Source organism: Castanea sativa, chromosome 6, assembly GCF_040712315.1.
Source record: "Castanea sativa cultivar Marrone di Chiusa Pesio chromosome 6, ASM4071231v1".
NCBI lineage: Eukaryota > Viridiplantae > Streptophyta > Magnoliopsida > Fagales > Fagaceae > Castanea > Castanea sativa.
In genome coordinates, this window is record NC_134018.1 from 32,071,340 (window position 1) to 32,085,869 (window position 14,530).

General features: G+C 37.9%; 2 long non-coding RNA genes across 2 annotated transcripts; both read right to left on the reverse strand.

The window, feature by feature from the left end:
- Positions 1-2,243: 2,243 nt before the first annotated feature.
- On the reverse strand, positions 2,244-2,681 carry LOC142637910 (uncharacterized). Its single transcript, XR_012844932.1, has 2 exons — positions 2,609-2,681; positions 2,244-2,502 (listed from the first exon to the last, which is right to left on the reverse strand). It is a non-coding gene; the product is annotated as an uncharacterized LOC142637910 (long non-coding RNA).
- An 823-nt stretch (positions 2,682-3,504) lies between these two features.
- LOC142637909 (uncharacterized) lies at positions 3,505-5,667 on the reverse strand. Its single transcript, XR_012844931.1, has 5 exons — positions 5,555-5,667; positions 4,955-5,144; positions 4,238-4,277; positions 3,671-3,741; positions 3,505-3,587 (listed from the first exon to the last, which is right to left on the reverse strand). It is a non-coding gene; the product is annotated as an uncharacterized LOC142637909 (long non-coding RNA).
- Between the last annotated feature and the right edge of the window lie 8,863 nt (positions 5,668-14,530).

The following is a 14,530-nucleotide window of genomic DNA, read 5'->3' on the forward strand; positions in this document are numbered from 1 at the left end:
TACTGCTGCTGAACCAGAACTTGAAAACCGGCCGCCATATGAACCGCCATAAAATGACGAAATCAGCAACATTTCTACCCAATGATTGATTTTATCTGGCGGTGTGGGTTATGATGTCAGTTTATGGACACATAGTCGTTGGAGACTTCAACCACTTTCAATATATGGAGCTGATTTTGCGGTTAACTGTCTTGAGGCATCTTGAAAGAGTGCAAAACCTGCAAGCTGCCTATTTTCAATGTTTATTAGGGATGGAGGGCCAATTCAGGCTTCAAATCTGTATGTGCTATTGTCCTACAGAAATGAAAAGTGCGTACATTTTTAAATCTAACATGAACCACTAAACAAGACAATTAATCATGTTCCATTGGTCATATTAGTTAGGTAAAATTGGGCAGAAAGGCAATCAGTTGAAAACGTACATTTTTTTTTATCTATCGTAACCTCTTGTTTAATTAACAGTTCAATGCATATTTCACAATCAGATGGTAATGTGAGGATACCAAAAGAACCACTAAAGCACTCAGTTTCTTGGTACTGTAACTCCCTCCAAAATCACAGCTGATTTTCTGACTTTTTACCTCGCATGCATTTACCCACAAACAAACCCCCCATATCTACTTATAATTCAAACATGTGAAAGGCATGTACATCCCAATAAAAATTTAAACTTTGCTAATTCAATCATGAAGCTAACTTTGACTACCCTATTGAGGATTTCTGCCAACCCCAACAATCCTACACGTCATTGCAAATCAGGCCAGAGGAAATAACGACTTTTTAGAATATATACAAAAGAACTTCATAATAAACCATTGCCATGTTATATTTAATCATAAGTTACCATCAAAATCCCTATAATTCATCTGAGGAAAATTTCTATATATAAACATAAAGAAATGGGCAGCTTTGAATAAAAGGTGCTAGTTTCAAATGAATAATGGAGTCTGTCATTTGTGTTTAAACAAAGATTTTACAACACACAATTATAGTTTGATGCAAAGTAACAAAGAACAATATTTGACTAATCAGTGGTTCTACACCGCAAAACATCCTGTAAGATCAACTTTAATAGCCCAAAGTCTATAATCTATTTCAAACTTATTTTTATTTTATTACTTTTCTGTAGATACTTTCAGCAAAAAAAGCTAGATAAATTGTTTTCAAACATATAGTTACAGGCATGAAAAGGGAAATTGCTTGTTTTGCAAAATTGGATTGAAGGTTAATTGCTGAAGAGAAAGTTGGTTTGGACCCAGTCACAGCAAAAGAGTGTTCAATTTTCCTTCCTAAAACCTTGCAAAATGTTCTATTTTTCAAGCTTCTATCTATGTCCGTTACTGTATATATCCTACGTGGCTTAACAGAGTGATAAGACTTGGACAATATTAATTTATTTTTAAAATTTTAAATAGAAATGTTAACTGAATCACCCTTAGGGCAATGGTTAACAATCTATTTAAAGAAGAATTTTTTAGAAATAAAACATGGATTCAACAATTTAAAGTGTGTTTGAGGAAGTATGTATATTGAATTAAACATGGAACAATTGAGTCAGTAGTAGTTGTTGAACATCTTCCAATTACAAAAATTTCACTGCTCACCATCTTAGGCAGGGACTCAGCTGCAATTTGGGGATGACCAGCAGCAGCAGCAGCAGCAACCTCTGCCGTAGCTAGGAGAACAACCTTGGACTTATCAGGGAACTTTTCAGCAAACTGTCGTACAACTTCTTCATCTCTCACAGCTGTGATCTCTCTCACAAACACGGCGGCTTTTGCGGTACGGGCATCACACTATCGGCAAACATGTCGGACGGTGCGGCAACAAGTTCTCGAGCCCGTAAAGAATCCAGAGAGATAGTGTTGATCAATACATTCATCCCACCAGCAATGGCTCACTTTGTTAGGATTAAATTGAAATTCGAAAGGTTCAAAATAAAGAGTGCAAAACCTGATCCAGCCTATTTGCGTGGAGAAGCAAAAGAACTCGATTTGCATATACTGCTTCCCTTTGTTTTGGTGAAAGCTTCAGGTTAAGTCCATGAGCAATCTGGAAGTTGTGTGAATCTTTCTCTTTCAGCCTATCAGAAACATCTTTTGGACCTTTCAATGCAATGAGGTTGTTCACTGCCACTAACAGTGATGACTCATCTGCCAGATCTCGATTAGTAATGTTTGTGTAAGCTTCAATGGCCTCTTGTGTGTGCCTAAGCCAAAGCCGAATTTATGCTGAGATTTACATTACTCATGGAACCCAAGTTAGAAAATCATCAATCTGATAACTAGACTCTGAATCAACACAAGGCAATTTTCTTCTTGTCTTTAATTTGAGAACACTAAACCGAAAATTGTTCCACCTAAATACAGCATTTTTATAAATACAATTCCATTTCACACCCACAAGGACATTAAAAGAATTTTATGACATTCTACTCCTTCTTGGACTTTGAGAGAGCTTTCTTCCTCTGCCCAAGCATATACCCATACATGTGAGGACTGCCTGCAATATATAATGTCATTTCATCAGTTAAGAAGTCTGCAAACAAATGAAATTAGCCAACTAGATAATCAGTTATTAACTTCCAAAGAAGAATCTGAGTTCATGCCTGGGACATAGATTCCGAGTGCAAGAATTGCAGCATAGAAGACATCAAAAGAGAAGTTCCATTTGTTTGGCATTCCGACACCAATACATTTCAGATTCCTGCACGCACCTCAATTTGTTCAGTTCACACATTTTTAACAAATAGTTTCATTGAAATTGCAAGCTAATTGTTGAAATGGAAATGCCTTTCAAAGCATTGTAAGCAGAGAGCAAAAGATAATCATTCAAAAGTCACCAAACTTAGTTTTCCCAGCCCCACTCCAATCTTTTTTTCTCATGCTGACCATTCTTTGTGTGTCCTACTTGTAAAAATGAATGACAGAAATTATGAAATCAGCACATTTAAAACCAGGTCAATGCTTGTCAAGAGATTCTCAAACAATCCATAAACTTGTGCTCTATAACTCCAAATGGGACTTGGAATGCATATCTAACAGGCTAGGAGATTGCTTCTTCTCTCTTAATTTTATTTTTTTTTCTTGGAGGGATCTGCATTTGATCGAAGCTCTCACACTCTCATAAGTCATAAAATTCCTGAATATGGGGCCAGAAAGAGACCGTGAAATATGTAAAAAGTTCTACGGACACAATCAACCATTGCAGCATTTTCACCATTAAGAGATACTTTTTTAACTTCACAAAATAGATGATGCAAGGAGCTAATTGAAATAACTGAAGTTGTTTCCCACACTCCAAAACCACTGTTATCGCACTTTGCGGCGTTTAATCAATACACAATTAAATAACACTTCACTAGGACAACTTCATTTTGATATATACATGAAGTAGTAATTTAAAGTTGTTGGAGATATCAGATAATTCAGTTTAATAGGTATATAGTTCTACCGAAACATATTAGCAAACGAAGTCTTGCTTTTCGCATCATTAAAATTGTTACCTTGCTGAATGGCAGGGCAACATATATTAGACCGACTTCACTAGAGATACCAGTTGGATACAAGCACAAAAAGGTGCTATACCTGCATGTCAAATATAAAATTTTAATGAAATAAAGCAATCACTCCCTTTCCGTCCAATGGGAAGAAACGTACATAGTCTATACCTGAGCCACAAGAGCCATGAAGGTGCAAAACCAAGCGCCTCCTTCAGCCCAAAGAAAGAATACCGAATAATCTGCAGGAACCAAAGAAAAAAAGGTTTCTAATATCATTTCTAATACCATATGCTCCAATAAAGAAAAAAGAACACCAGGCTTACACTATACATTCAATATCAGACTGCAGCATCAACCAACAAAAGTTGAGATTTGATTCAACATAAAAACCCTGTGGGGCTAAAATTTTACAAAAGATTGGAATTTTCCTCATTCTAAATCACTGCAGTTTTTTCTCCTAATTTTAAAGTGCTAAACAAAAGCCAGATATCAAAATCAGCAATACATATTTATAGGGCTCAATGCTCAGTAATTTTTTCATGTAGGTGGGGTTTTATTTGTACCACGCCACCACTAATGGTACAGTAATTTTTTCATAGAGGTGGTGTTTAGAAATTTGTACCACTTTACCACTAATCCTTTTATTGGTAACAGTTTGACACATGCGTAAAAACAGAACAAAACAGGAACCCAAGAATGCAGTTGGAATAAAACTGAAAATCATGTAACACTTGCCTCCGTGATGGACCAGCTGATGACTAGGGAGGTCACTAAACTACACATCACAGCCGGGTAAATCTTAGTGAGCAATTTCTACCTTATCATATAAAAAGTTAAATTTCAGAAAAAAAATAAAAATAAAAATTTGTATCAGATTAATCGTTAGACATTTACATGGAAAGAAAGTTCTAAAAAATTGAACCATCTCTGTGCAGTGTTTATAAAATAATAATAGTAAGCAATAATCTATGAAACAAGATAGAACTGGAAAGTGATTTTGTCAGCTACTAGTGCTGCCTAGTAAATAATAATATTTCCAAATTCTAATTCTAATTTTAGTTAATGTAATAGAAAAATCAAGAAAAATAATAATTAAATCGAAACATTGAAGATCCTACATATTTTAATCAATAACGATTTATGTATGTAGACATATGAAAGAAATACAGGATACATGGTTCTTGTTCAGTGTCGTTTCTCTTTCACTCTCAAATTACATTTGGAAACCTTACAAGTTGGGTTTGTAAAATATTGAGAATAATTATCTTTTAAAATAGCAGAACCCATGAATCTGTAGTAAGGTTGATATGGTGAACATATACCAGTAACTTCGATAGTAACTCATCAAAAGCAAAAGTGATTTATAATGGAATAAACCAGCTACCTAAATTGAAAAAAGAAAAAAAGAAAAGAAAAGAAACTTGCAATAACATACAAAGAGATGGGAGTCACCTCAATGTGTAGAAGATATAATTCAGAATCTATATAACCAGGTTTTGTTCCATATGAAATATCCATCGTGGCATAACTTTATTAATCCAATGACCATAGTTTCTTGGGAAGCTTCATATCAATCTGCTACTCCCTGGGCTAACTGGAATGCAATTTTTTTTTTTTAAATTTCCTTCTGCACAGATGTATCCTGCATCAACCAAGATTTACATAAATAGAAGTACTAATTAAGGAACGAAAAATGAAAGACATAAATAAGAATTTACCAAAAATTTTGTTTATCATGTATGTATAAACCTTTCTGGTCCCAGCTGATGATTCAGATCCATTAGCTTGATCCTCAGGCTTAAGAGATGCATAAACCAGGTATGGGGCAATAAATGTGCATCTTTAGGGAACATTATTGATGAACAGAACAGAACAAAACAAAACAAAACAAAACCTACTAGACTATGAAAAATCTGTTTCATCGGGGAATCCGAAACAACAACAACCACCACCCAAAGAAGTTAAGAAACTTAAACATGTGCAAACCAGAAGTGAGTTAATCTGAGACTATTTGACTTGGGACAGTAATTATAAAAAAAAGTAGAACAGAACCTCCAAGATGGCGGCGGCTTGAGCAAGCTGAAGGGGTCTTTCAACGGCAGAGTAGACGTGTTGATGCCCTGACTCTCTCACTGTCTTCACAGCAAGGTACAATACTTGAAACCTGCACAATTTCCAAATTTAGATATAAAAGAGAAACGAGATAGAAGGAAATGGGTGTGAGAGATCCGAAATAGTGGGAAATTCGGCGATGCTAACGTACTGCTTTTTAAGAGCAACATATGAATTTTTTTTTTGAGAGAGTATAATACACAAAAGATAAGTGCACTCAAATAAGGGATTGGGGAAAGAGAGAATTACAATTAGAGGAAGCCCAACAAAAATAACAGGTTACATACATGGCTAGCCAACATGTACAACAACAGATTATATGCAGCCCCTGCCCAGGCAGTCTTAGTGACCACTCCGGTTGCTTTGATTATTTGCGAACTTAATGGAAAAATCAGATATAATCTTGGAACATATTGAAGCAGAACAAAAACTGCAAGGGCATTGTTGTTATGATCAAGTTGGGACCTTCTTGTTGTTGGTATAATAAACCAGATCACCATCTGCATAAATAATTTCAATCAGTTGTGCTTTGACTTTATCACTTGGAAAGTTTTTGGAGCAAAACAAGAAAAACAAAATCATGATAAACTTCAGATAAAAAATGGCAATCATACATCTCATTTTTGAAACAAAGAAACCATACCCACTTCATAGCTTGCCACGATACGGGAAGAGGAAATTTTAGCTATGGTAATCTAATGCGGATACATTTCAAATGTTAATTCCCTTTTTAAAACTTCATGCCTACCAATGAAGAAAATTAAGAACATAATAGATTTTTACAAAGTGAGCATGATCACCATTTTTTCATGCAAACATGACAATAAGTTTGAGATTTCATATATATAGCTACATGACTGGCTTCTAACAGAAAAACCAAGTATGTGGATGGTCCTGAGAACTTGAATGGAATAAAACCATCCAATCAAAGCGACTAAGGCTCCTCTTCAAAATTATGAAGTGCATACAAAAGCAAATATCCAAGGTATGGGGTGATCAATGAGCAAACCCCAGTGGAACCAGTTGGTTCCGTAAAGTTGAAAAGGAAGTGCTGTCAGAGACCTTATCCTTTTCAATTGGCATTATATACTACCAATCTAGGTTGGCTCAACCCAACCAAACCCAGCACATGAACACCCTAAGGAATTGATAGAGTATTGTTCAAAGTTCAAGGAATGTAGTGGTAATGAAATTCCTTCACCATCCGGTTCACGGTTCTACAAGACGGTTAAGGGAATTCAAGGTTTTCCACACCTAGCTCATCCTCAAATCTTTGGCAGGCTAGTTTTTCAAATTGTTTGAGCTATCAAGCTGTATCCTGCAAAGGAAATTCTAGGGTAGATCACTTGCTTACATGGTTCTTCACACAAGATGTTTGCCTTTTCTCGTTTGATAGAATAGGGATTTCCTCTAAATTCTGGGCAACACATGCATGAATCAATTTCAGATTTTTTGAACAGTAGGATTTCTTGTAGGATCAATATAAAGGATTACATTTTCTTGATTTGTTCTCAATGAAGATTTCTCAATAATGAACAGAAAAGGAATCGATTCTATGTTTTTCAGACTATTGGGCGGGGCATGGGAGGCAAATAGAACCAGCCAAAGCAAAGGTATATATTGCTATAATTGATTAATAAGAATGTAAGCACCACAAAATTGTTCAGATCAGAACATGTAAAGACATCTTCTCGAGAATTCATCAATCCACAACATAAATACCATAGAGAAAAGCAAAAATTCTGATATTGGAACATAAATACCATAAAGAAAGAATTAAATTCTGAAATTAGAACATAATGACCACCGGCATGGGATTCAATCCTTGAGCTATCCTCTACCTCTTATTTAGGTAGGGAGGAAATGGCATTTGATCCGAGGATCATTTGCAAAAGGAAAATGAAAACACACACACAAAACAGAACCAAAGAAGAAAGCAAAAAAAAGACTGTTTTGTAATAATTTTTTGCTAAGCAATTAACCCATTGGCTAATACAAAACTAATCTCGAACTCGATCACCAATTTGTTGAGTCACAACTTTCAAGCATCAATTACTAAAGTAAAACCTGTTCTTTGGGCAGAAACTAAGCATCCAAGGGTATAGGCAAATGTTAATTAGATGTACTTAGGCTTGGCAGCCCAAGACTTTACCATAGTAGCAGACAATGGCCATTGATTTAACCGCCAAAGTCAGAGTAGTTGCTTACCGTCTTCTACACCCGCATCACTGTCATTTTGGCCCCCTTCAACCACTCGTTCCCATCACCTACTTCGAAAAATGTAGGTTAAAACCATATTGATCTCCATAATAATATCATTAAGTAATCAATAGTAGATTGAAATGTGAAAAGAGGAATACCACTAGTTATAAAGTGTGTTGTTTCACATTTAGCTTTGAGTTACCTTTTTTGAATCTTATGCCGTCTAGTATAATGAGGAGGAGGTCTTGCATGTCCTTCGTCAGATGCCTCGGGCCCAGCATTGTGTCCATGTTTGTGCCCCCCTGTCCCACAAGGAGGTGCCTTTGATATGCGTTTCGGCCGACCTTCTGCCACTGCAGGTAACCCAACAGTCTGCTCAGCCTGAACATGGGGTAGGTCGATGGCTGAAGACGGGGCAGTAGATGTACTGTGGGAGGGTGGCTCCTGCTGCATGTCAGGTGGAGTTGGATCAATACCCAGGTCAAAGGATGGAATGGGTAACAGCTGAGGAAATGACCGTGGAGTAGGTGGACGAATGTCAGACCCAGGACAAGGATGTGGGGTGGGTGTCAGTATGGTGGGGCGAGGAGATGGATGTGGGGTGGGTGAAGGAATGGTGGGGGTAGGGGATGGATGTGGGGTGGATGAAGGGATAGTAGGGCTAGGGGATGGATGTGGGGTGGATGGAGAAGGATCGGGGGTAGGGACAACCCGAGGGATAGCAAAAGGCGGACGAGGGCGACATCCGGCCGGGGTTGTGCTCGTGCTTGGGCCCGTTGGAGTAGGTGCCTCCTCATTCGGGGCCTCAGGAATAGGAGGTTGTACACGTTCAATTGCATGCACTGCCGTTAGGACCTCAGGAATGTCCTTGTGGTCCTCTGTGCCCACTGGGTGACGCCTCAACAAACAGATGTATCCCTCAATCTGCACATGGAAAAACCACACATATTAGTAATGCAATACCAAATCAACAATGCCAATCGATAATAAAATAAATGTTGGTTTAGAATTGGTTGTGCTAGTAATAATTGCAAATTATAGAAAGACCAAGTGCTAAGTAAAAAATGTGATAGTATACTGTTATCTAAACAGTGGTTTCATGCTATTTCAATATGGTAAGATGTAGAAGACATTGAGAAGTTACCAGCAGAGTCACTATAGCACCAGGCCTATCTATGAACCTCCGAGTTATCCTTTTGAACCAGTCATGGTACTCGTGCTGTGGAGGCAAATCACCAAGCACTGCTTCACAACGTCGTTGAAGGCGATTACTCCACTCATCGATATGCACAGCATGCTTTCGCGTCCAATCAACACCGACCTTCCCCCTCAAATCAATGCCATGAAGCACAGTGTCGGTGTCAACATTGCGAGGAATTTCTTGGATCATCCCAAATTGACGAACGACACGATCCGGTGTATGTTTTTCTACTAGGTGGAAACATACAAGCGGCACCGTTGCCGTCCACACGGCCCTCCCTGCAACGCACCATGGCGGAAGGTCCTCTAACTCAGCTTCATATGGCTGCCACACCACCTACAACAGCCAAAAAACAAGTACACAACACGTTAGGTAGCAATGTTTATATTTCAAATCCCCTCAATCCAATATCTTGTTCCTAAACATGTAAAACAATTCATTTTCATACCTGGCCTGGCAACATTGAAGCTATTTGCTCGCGATATCTGTCCCTGAAGATGTGGGCGGGCCTATTTTTCTTGTTTGGGACCCACAACCACCTACAATCAGTTGCAATAGATCAATATCTCGATTATTTCGTACAGAGATAATTCCAATGTTATAACTACTAAGATCATCTTATAGATATTTACTTAATTAATAATAACAATAGAATAAGAAACTCGATTATAAAAAACAAAGCACATACAAGCCACATGACAATCACAAAATTGGAGTATATTAACGTAATCATATATATTGAACCTCTATTTGAAATTTACACAATGTTGACATAAAAAATTGCTAGAAGCCTTTAAAATAAAGAAATAAAAGCAAGTTACATTATTATAAGCTTAGGGAATGATCGCATAATGTAGATGACGTGCATGAGGTAAAGACTTACTTCAAGGACAATGGACCACGCACTGGAGGACCATAAGCACCCACTGGCGTACCATGCTCAACGCGGGGCACAAATAGGGGAACCTGGCCCATGCCCAATACTGGAGTAACAGTAAGCACCCACCAATCTGACTAGTGTCTTCGCTTGCCCTGCATAGCTCTCGGTATAACCATGCAAGGCAAGCACTTCCCCAACTGTACCTTCGTGGATTACGAAGGTCTTCCAACTGTTGCACCCACATTAGATGCACCCTATCGCCGGATTTGTCCATGAATATTGTGTCCCCCAATAGCGCTAGGATGTAGCATCGTGCATACTTATGCAACTGGTCCTCTTCAGCATTAGGCGGCAATGGATCGGCAACTTGCTCCAACAGCCGGTTGATGAGAATCCTCTGACCAGTAAGTTGCTTATGGTTGTCTTGATTTATAGGTTGAAAGCCAAGGAAGTCCTGGCACACATCCACCCAAGTTTTCTGCGTGCTCCCTGTTATAGCGTCACCATCAACAGGAAGCCCGAGAAGAACCTCCACATCCTGTAATGTGATGGTGATCTCACCATGTGGCATGTGGAAGGTGTGAGTCTCGGGCCGCCTTCGCTCCACTAAGGCAGTTATCAAACCGTGGTCAATCTCTCTACCCGGGACCCAAAGGAGTCCCTCCAAACCAACTGCCTTGATGATGTTCCTGACTCAGTCGTCCACCATTGGCTCTCGATTGGAGAACTCTGAACTACGGCTACGGCAGGTAACAGATCCTGGATCCTGCACAGGATCAAACCATGGATTAATATATGGATGGCATATGCATGTACATTGTATAAATTAAATGCATGTACATTAGTTAAATCTTTAGTTTTATGTTTTACCTGCCCATTCCAAATGGCTTCGAACCGATGCTTGAGCTGCTTTGACAACACCGACCTGTCAATGGGTCCAGGCTCTGTATAGTCAATCCGCCCAGCATTTGCAGCAACCATACTACACAAAAATGATAAGCAGTTAGTTTGAGAAATGAACACACAATATGCTTATGGAAGTAGGTATAACTAAACAAAACATCATTGATCCCTATCTCACCAAATTTACTCCCACAACCCTAATCCATAAAAGGACTAATGTTGTGGCATAATGCCATAGCTATTTCCCCAAGAGAGCTTGATTGAAAAATCCAAGCTAGGTCATTGAAAAATCCAAGCTTGATTGAATTTTTCTAATAGTATAAAATTAGAAGTGCCTAGAAAATGCGATTTGACTTCAAGCTAGGTCATTGACAGCCTACCTGACAGACAGTGAGTTTGTCTATGTTTGGATCTAATTTAGAGACTTCTTCATCACCAAGACCCAACTGTACAAAACTATAAAGGGTGTGGTGACAGGTAGGAACTAATCCCATATCCAAACAAATACAAAAAGGTTGTCATACAGACTTTGTCTCTCTCTCTCATATTAGAGACTTCTCTCTCTCTCATAAAATTAAGTGATCTCCCATATTATTTGCTAGTATTGTCAGTAATAGTAGAAAGATAACATAAAATGAATCTAACATAACAGCCCCCCAAATTTGCGAGTATTGTCAGTAATAGTAGAAAGAGAACATAAAATGAATCTAACATAACGGTTAAAATTTGAGTAAACGAGGATTTCACTTCAGAACACAAATTTTGATAGACCTGGAGGGATTTCAACCATTTCACCCTCTCTCTCTCTCTCTCTCCTCCTCCTCCTCCTCCTCCTCCTCCATTTCCCCTCCTCTCATATAATGGGATTTACCCTCCCTCCTTTACTTTTCCCAATTTAGTTTTTATCCCTCTTCCATCCACCCTCTTATCTCCCCAAACGAACAGTGTTTAAGGCTTTAAGCCAAGGAATAATAAAATCTAAGATCTCTTTACCAATAACCTAAGATCTCTTTATCAATAATGTCGAAGCAATAATAAAATCAATTTTCATCCTTGCCACATTGGAATGTATTTCATATGGTGTTTCCATGTATGAGAAACGACATATGTTGTTTCCAAGATATATATAGGCCTAATTGAACGCCTGACTTTTCAATTTTCACCACTAGTCACATGGTAGTAAGGAATCAGGACTTGGAATTAATATTTGGTCCATTTACACCATTGGTGCATATCACTATCTTGAACTTTACCCTATCACACAACACATTCCAAAAGCAATGGAACTCATGCTTTTGGCAGATCTAGCTTAATCTAATCATTAGAAGTAACAACAAAATGATGGCTACAGTGCAAACAGTAAAATTTCTTCATTTCTTCTGTATGCAAATTAATTATTAAAAACATCTCAAGGGAGCAACCAAAGTACAATTAAGGGATATCTTAACCGCTGGAACTTGTAAATCTAACAGATAGAAAAGAATATGTAAGCCAAAAATAAAAACCCCAGTCAAAAGGTATCAACAGGGCGAGGGGGCGAGAGAGAGAACATTAGCCTTGTGGTTCAATGATGTCAAAGTGTAATATTGGACTGGATTTTTTATGCTCTTTAGACAAAGATAAATGGTAAAACCTTCCAAGATGGCAATATTGACATTCAATGGGAAACAGAATATGGTGCGGATTTCTACCAATTAATAAAAACAACCAACAAAAAGAACCAACCTCTATAATCTAGAAGCACAATGCCAATGAGTTCTAGCTCAATTGACACTCTCTCCCTCCATCAAGAATGGGTTCAGGGTCCATTTAAGTGATCAGTGTGGATCACTGATCACATAAATATTATTTACCAGAGAAGGCAAAAGGGACCTATTTTTCTTTTCTTCCACCATCTCATAAATAGGCAACACATAAAAAGGTCTTACACAGTGTACAAAACTTCACATGTTTGCGGGGTTTGGAAGAGGGTGGTTAATAGACAACCTTAGCATTATCTCCCCAAATATTTTTTGGAGAGGCAGATTTTAGAACTCAAACCAGCAACTCGTCGCTTTTGGTGGAAGACATTTGCCATCACACCAAGGGCCCAGCCTCTAAATAGGCAACTCATATGGGTCCAAAAACTAAGGACACATGACTAATCCTGGAAACCTAATAAAAAAAACAATCAGTAATTCAGAGAATCAAACTGAATTTTCTTTCATATCATAAATGGCATAAAATCATCACAAAAACTGAAATCTTATTGATTTTTTTTTTCCAGTCCTAAAACAGCCTACAGTTATGATAAATCAAAGCATAATTACATTCCACAACTGACAGCTAGACCTTTTTTATATCTTTGGGTAGTGAATCACTTATTTAGTTGGTAGTGGACCTCACAATGTTTTGTGGATGTTCCAAAATAGATTGCCCGATGAGTTTTCCTTCATAATTTTCTCCATCTCATATTGAGAGAGACCTGTTAGATCAATATATACAGACCTTGTGCAAAGATCAGGTCCTCCGTAGCAAACTTGACTGATGACTCCATCAAATAACTATCAAGGAAGAAGCATGTATTGATAGTTACATGTTACTTACAAGTAATATATCTCAAGATTAGCTTAAAATTTTCACTGTTTATGGCTTCTTTCCTGATGATTTTAAGGTAAACACTATCTCTATTGTACTTATATTTTTTTTTTTCCCTCATAAATTTCTAGCATATATTTTTGCACAATAGCCATTTCAATAAGACAGTATTTAGCAAGATAGTATTCCTAGCAATATATACATTGCATAATACCAACCAAATTCAGCTAACTGCTATAAAAAGTTTTTTTTTTTTTCAAATGCTCAATGCCAAAATATATCCTAATACCCTAACAACTCCTTCATGCATATTTAGTGCCAAATACTCAGTACTTATCACCAAATTACACTCACCTATTCCATTTAGGGTGGTCAGTTGTACACCACCACCAATTTGCTTTGGCCGGGATGTAAGTAACCATAGCTCAGTTCAAAACAAAATGGTACATAGAATCCACATAGCTCTCAACATCCCAGAGGAAAGAACCAAAAGTAACTGCCTCCAAGACAAGTCTCTTTAAACCACCAAAGCTAATCTTGATGGGTTCATCCTTCGAAGAATCCACTGTTCCCTGTGGGGTTATGACAATCTCGGGTCTTCCAAATAGGGATATTGAATTTATGGTAAAACCTTAGCCTTTACAGCATCAGGAACCAAAGAGAACTAAAACCCCCAAATTGAATTTTTAACCCTTGAACACAAACTACTTTTAAGTAATGGGAATTGGGTTTTTCTTATTTTGGTGAGTAAAATTGATGAGATAGTGAAATTGAAGACATGGGTATTGTTTTTCTCTAGTTCAATTTCTCGGTAACCAAACAGAATAATTTTATTTTGCACAAAAAAAAAAAACAAACCTGATGGAAAATGGTGTGGAGGCAGTGGAGGCGCAGAGCAAACCGCGTAGCCTGATGGAAAATGGTGGAGACTGGTGAGTACGAAGAGGGTGAGTGAGTGAGAGTGGAGAGGGTGAGCGAGTGAGAGAGGCTGAGGTTCGGTGTGTGAGAGTGAGGGAGAGTGAGAGAGAGGGAGAGTGACAGAGAGTCTGCTGTGTTAGAGAGAGAGGAGAGCTGTGTGAGAGGCGTTAAATTTGAAAAAAACCCAAATTTAAATCGAGTCTCACAAACTCGGTTTCCCATTTTCCACGTGGCA